Source organism: Protopterus annectens, chromosome 2.part0, assembly GCF_019279795.1.
Source record: "Protopterus annectens isolate FY-2018-M chromosome 2.part0, PAN1.0, whole genome shotgun sequence".
NCBI lineage: Eukaryota > Metazoa > Chordata > Ceratodontiformes > Protopteridae > Protopterus > Protopterus annectens.
Window position 1 is genome coordinate 1,922,927,784 of NC_056728.1, and position 6,033 is coordinate 1,922,933,816.

A 6,033-nucleotide genomic window follows, 5' to 3' on the forward strand; every position below is an offset into this window, starting at 1 on the left:
GCCACAGCTGTCATGAACTTTGACTATGCAGTGTTCTCTACAGTTATTGTTCTCTGGCATGGTTGTTAATGTCTTTTTCCATTATATATGTAAATCATGGATTGCCCCAACTTCTGTTTGGTCTGGGCAACTACAGCATCTTCTTTACTAGTATATATTCAGGAATGGACTGTATTTATTCAGTTTGTTGTATTCTGAGGTATTCTGAGGTATTCACAGGTGATTCTTAATCTGGCAGCAGCACTATGGAATTGTCACGACCTAAGGATCTAATGCCTTTGTGAATTATGGCTGGCATGAGTGGGCACAGTCAGGTTGTGTGGTGTGTGTTTTGTGTGTATGTGTGTGTGTGTGTGTGTGTGTGTGTGTGTGTGTGTGAGCACTGCATCCCCTACACATTCCATGGACAAACCCTTTTTGCCTCTGGACACCCTCTGGACACCCAGGAGACATACGATGCACATTTAGGATAGGTTACTGGGGACACTGTCACTCAAAATTTGCAGTACCTCATACTGAACACATATCTAAATCTGCTGATAGCTCCATTGGACAGGGAGGGGGAAGACACATGGGAGAGGATCAATACTGGGTTTCAATGGAAACATCACTATCACCATCCCCCTGAAGTCAGAATGCTACTTGCTGCAACCCAATGCATGTGCAGTGACATCATGGAGGCACAGGGTAGCACAACCACAGCCATAGTACACTTGATCAAGTTGATGCATTATATTTGGAATGACATTCTTAAAGACATGTCCCACATGTGTGATTATTTTGACAGACTACATCACTTACAGGAATGTGCCCTGTCCTCTTGAGGTAAGCTACTAAGCATGAGATGTCATTCATGATACCATTCCACCTGTCCATCTATGGATGGTGGTCATCATGTTCAGAGATAAGGTAGACAACATTCACACAGCTCTAGCATCTCCAATGTGCCCTAGACTAAATGAAGAGAGACACCGTGGAGCTCTCGGAATATGTGTCTCAGGCTGGTATGAGCCTAGTATTGAGCAGCATTTTACCTTCTCCAAGTATGATGACACAAAACGAACAAAAGATGACTGACTTTAATGATGTTGTGTCTTTCGGCTTTTCCCAGTTAGGGGTCACCACAGCAGAACTCCAGTCCGCTAATGATTGGCAGTTGATTTTTACATGCCGAGTCACCAGCCCTGACGCACAACCTTCAACGATGGTACGCCCATTCACGCATGTCTCCACACAGAAGATGCTCTAGCTGAGAATCAAACTGGACAGCGTCTTACTGTGAGGCGACAATGCTACCGCAGCACCACCACCGCAGATTTAGATGACTGACTTTAATAATTGGCTTAATTTCTGGTGTTATTCTAAGGGGGTGCAATATTTGTCAGCATGGAAAGAGATAGTCTACAGACAGTGCTGCTTTGCCAGGGATGGTCTGCACCTCTCCCCTCTAGGCTTTTGAATATTAGCTAAAACATTGTCTCCCCCATAGTGACTTTTTTAGGCAATGCCAAACTGAAAGTACTTCTGACACAGCAAATAAAAACTAAGAAAATCTATAAGGTATTACTGCTTAATGCTATGAGTCTAAACAAAAAATTCTACAACCTAGAAGCTCTCTTTACCCTAGAGAATGCTGATGTCTGTGCGGTCACTGAGACATGCATTAAAGCTGTGAAAGCACATCAACAGTGCAAAGATATAATGCCTTCCACACATTTAGGCCAGCTAATTCACAGGCAGGGACTAAAGGTGGAGGTGTCTCTACCTACATCAAAAATAAATATACTTCAAGGCTGGTCAAACCGGACAATGCACTTGAGTTGCTCCATGTTCAAACCACCCTAGGTAAAATCCAGTACCAAAATCATGGCAAAAATTAGGAGGTGCAGCACCCAGCAGGATAAAAGCACTCTCATCAAACTAAACAAACAACTCAGAGGACAAATAAAGTCTACTAAAGCCAGCTTTGAGGTACATTTGGCCTCCCAGGTCAAGGACAATCACAAAGCATTCTTTAGCAACCTCAAAGGGAATACACAATTGTGTGCAGAGCTCATTGTAAATGGAGCCGCCTATACTGAGCCAGAAGATATAGAAAACCTCCTGGTGATAAATTCAGATCCAACTTTACCCCTGTCTCCCCCTCAACCTTCCCTCAGCAAATATCATCAAATATAACTCCCCCTACTATCACTAGGCAACATGTCCTTAATGCTCTAAGACCAAGAACATTGCATCAGTGGGCCCAGACAGTATCCTAGGATGCCTTATAAATAGCATGAAACATGACCTGTCAGGGCCTCTGAAATTACTAATTAGCTGTAGCCTCCAAACATGCTTCATGCCTCATGAATGGAGAAAGACAGCAGTCATCCCTCTGCACAAAGGTGGGCCATCTACAGACCATGGAAACTACAGACCCATAAGTCTCACTAGTCTTATATGTAAAGCTATGAAAAGAATTATCATGGAGATGATCAACAGACATATAGTAAACCTCCAGACACTAGACCCAACTAGTTTGGTTTCTTTAAGGGGAGATCATGCCTACTTGACCTGGTGGACTTTTTTGAGAAGGTCACCAAAGCAATGGATGAGGGCAAAATCATTCACACTGCCTACCTTGACCTGGCCAAGATATTTGACACAATACCCCACTCAGGCATTGTTGAAAAACTCAAGAGGTTAGGTACAAACCCCTATGTCACCTGGTGGATAGCCAACTGGCTCATAGACAGGAGCCAGGAAGTTAGAATTGGGGACTCCACTTCTACAAAAAGGCCAGTCACAAGTGGAGTCCCTCAGGGATCAGTCCTTGGACTGCTCCTTTTTGGCATTTACTTCTCAAAAGTCATGGCTGACTACATTTGCAGATGATTGCAAATTAGGAGCTGTCTTTGAATCTCACATTGACACAAATCCTCTCCAGGAGTGGCTGACACAGACAAACAACTGGTGTCAGAGCCATGGACTAAAACTAAATGCCAAGAAATACATAATAGTATCCTTTGGGAAATTGTCCATCCCTGATAACTATCATATTGACAACACACCCCTTAGAGTTGACCTATTAGTCAAAGACTTAGGGACACACATATATAGTAATCTTGCCTTTGATCATCATGTGTATACGGTGGTGAGGAAATCATCCTATATTGCGCAACTTATAAACAAAGTATAGCATTTAAGTCCAAGGAAGTCATTCTTCCATGGTATCCGGCATTCATTAGACCTATCATTGAGTACAGTGCCCCCTTTGGTACATACCTAACCAGGTATATTCAACAATTGGAACATTCACAGAGGTTCCCCTCTAAAAGAATACAGGACATCAGTAAAATGTCCTATGCAGACTGCCTCAAGGCCCTGTCCCTGTATTCTGCTCCTGAATGCTTTTGAGGGGCAATCTGTCTGGCATACAGGGCATTGTCATACCCTATTCTGATGGATCTCCTGCATATCCACAAAAAAAAAAAACAGCCCCAGAATTACCCGTTCTAAAGACTTAAGCCTTGCCTGTGATATAAATAGGACCTACTGGAGAGATAGGTATGTATCCGAGAGACTACCCTGTCTATGGAACAGGCTCCCTATCCATGTGAGGCAGAGTTCCTCCCTAACCCAATTCAAGTACAACTTGGACAATTGGATGGGAAACCAGATATTCATCCCTGGATTGGCATCTATGGCTCTAATGGACACAGGTAACTTGTAAATGGTTCATCTCCCAGGCCCATGTGTATACTTAACCAAAAGAAGAGGAGCCAGCACAAATCCTGTTGGAAAATAAGTGTATTAAAAAATACACATAATGTACACCATAATAATAGACTGCATATACATGTGCAAAAAAACAGATTACACAGTGTAGTGTCATGGTAGTGACACAGTGTAATCTGTTTTTTTGCACATGTATATGCAGTCTGTTATTATGGTGTACATTATGTGTATTTTTAATACACTTATTTTCCAACAGGATTGGTGCTGGCTCCTCTTCTTTTGGTTTGGTTTCATTGGTTTGTGCCGTGCACTTGCTGTACGTGTAGGTGCTTTACTGTCTTTGCCATGCTTATACTTAACAAGGGTATCTGAACTTGTCAGAGATTTGGGATGCATGGCTAGGTTTAAAAAGGCCCTTGGGGTCATTAGCCTAGTAAACACCTACTGAATCTATGAACCTATGAACAGGTTGTGGAGGTGTCTACATACAGGAAAGGACATTCCCGTGGTCATGGCAGTCATGGTAGTGACACATCTGGTGATGGATGCCAATCACCATCTCACAGGATGCCAACATCTAGTCAATGTCATGATACAACCAGTGCTAATCTTAGTAGAGGCAACACCTATGAGCAAGTGTGTACATGGGATGTTCAGTCCTCTAGCATGCATGTCCTGGACCTGTCCACAAAATCGACAGACAATGCTGTAACTCCTGCTGAGGCTATGTTCCAACAGACTCATAGTCACCACTGGCCAGAGTACATCACAGACACACACACACACACACACACACACACACACACACACACACACACACACACACACACACACACACACACACACACAGCCACACATATGCACTCCCTGCCAGAATGTGCTTTTTGAGAACCTTTTTTGTGAAGTCTCCAGCCTCCTCCCTCATTCATCCCAGCTCATACACACACCTGTGGTCTTTCTATGAATTCTCTGCATTCGAACATATTCCTATGAAAGTCATCCACACATGTACTCCATCTCCTACCAGTGCAGGTAATGCTAGCAGTGACATGCCCTTAGTATCTTGTTACTTGGGTTGCCTATGCCTGACAGTCTGGTGTTAGATTAGTTTTATTGCATCAGTTTTACTGTAGTTTATCTCCTTTACTAAGCTTTGCTAGGAGCTGAAGCTATGTGCAAGCTGCAGGCTCTTTGTCATCAGCACAGTATGCTTCACCTGCTCCATCTAACATAGTGCAGCCCCACCAATGAGTCCTCATCTGGATCCATCTCCATTAACTGGCATTCTGTATTGTCCTCATACTGCAACTGCCTCTACTGTATTATAGTAAGTAAGACTTCACATACTTGAAAACTGCCAGGATCGTACAGCAGGGACCACCATTCCAGATGGCAAAGTGTATCTTCAGCTCTCCAAACGCACATTCATTTAGGTTCCTTGTAAGTGAATGGGTAGAAATGTACCCTCGCTTTGTTTCATTTTGGGGATATCTAATTCATGTCATCCACCAGAGTTTCAATGCATATCTAGCCTCACCAATAAGATTACCCTGGGGAGAATCACCCATAAAAACAGTGATACAGGTTACATGTCTGCTGTATATGGGAGTCATACAAACTGCCTGGGTAGCCTTTACACACATTGCAGATTATACCCTGTGTATTGCAGACCACCTGGCATTTGACTGAGTAATACCCTTTGCAGTTCATGTGCTTCCATCTCATTTCCTCAGGTGAGTCCTTTATTTCAATGTGGATACAGTCTATGGCTCCTAAAACCTCAGAGAAACTGGCCATGTTATACAAGTCCCACATGGTACTGGTTCTCACTTCTGTGGTATGTGAAAAACCACATATGCTGTCCCCCATGTTACAGTATTGCATTGAGTAACTGGTGAGTATTCTTTAAGCAGATGCTTGAGATACCTCCACTGTGTTTCCAGTAGGTCACTGAAAGGTTCCTGTAGCTAGTACATGTAAAGCCATACATACTTTGGTATTCAGTGGAAGAGGTAGTCCATGACTCTCATTTTGCTGCAGATAAAGCCAACACATGTCCACTGTGTCCTGTATGGTGCCCCTGTATCGTAGGTAGCCATCCATAACATCAGTATTGTGGGGCACATGATATGTTAAGTGCAGTGAGATAACATTCCAGGGTGACACAGTTTACTGATGTGGCTTCTGGCTGCAACTGGAATATGTTTAAAATACACATTAACTAATGTGGCAACCCCTAACATTTTTTGTACTTCACACAGCATGAATTCCAAGAGTCAGTGACATTCGATTTTATGGTGTTTGCAGCTCCAA